We start from the raw sequence: 760 nt of genomic DNA on the forward strand, positions 1-760 counted from the left end.
ACACTTCGGCAGGACTGCCCCGACGTCGTGGACGCTTATGATCAGAAAGATCATGGTGCTCCGCGTCGTTGTACGTTTCGCGCTTCGTGGCCGAAGGGCCATGGGCTAAGTTCAAGCTATGGTCCTAAGCTGTTGTGGTCGCAAGCTCATCTGTCCAAAAGACCATAGAGCACGCGGTGCGTGAACATAAGTAGCAGGGAGACAATCCGAAGGGAGTCCGCGACGTGCCTTAAGTTTGGCAAATTCAAATAAAAGATTTCGTCTCACACGCGCATTCACCTCCCTGTAGTTCAACAGTAAGTTGTGTAGCGAGGAAAGTGTCCGGTGTCGCTGCGCATATCGCTCAAAGAGCTCATCATCATCTGCAGCGGTTTCGCCGGGGGCGAGCACCACAGGAATCGTCCGCATAGCGGGTGCAGGAAACCCTCATCATTGAGGGCGAAATCGAGCGCGGCACACATCCATTGGGATTTTTTTAGGTACCACGAAGCGAGCTCGGGGAGCTTTTCAATGGTCAAACTCAGCTTATGTAGTTGCTGGGTGCCCAACTACGTAGATGCCCAGCGATCGAGCGATCTCGTCTTTTGCTTCAGTAGCGAAATCCGCTGAGCGGTAGTCGTAATCCACAATAGGGTCAGGAAACGAACGTAGATACGAGCGCATGAGAGCTTCCCTGGGGATAGCATCTAAATGCTGCTCCTGTGCCTCATCGAGATGATGGATAATGATACCACTTCCCCCGGAAGTCAAGAGGTTGGGA

This window comes from Plasmopara halstedii (genome assembly GCF_900000015.1).
Source record: "Plasmopara halstedii genome assembly, contig: Scaffold_113, whole genome shotgun sequence".
Classification (NCBI taxonomy): Eukaryota; Oomycota; class Peronosporomycetes; order Peronosporales; family Peronosporaceae; genus Plasmopara; species Plasmopara halstedii.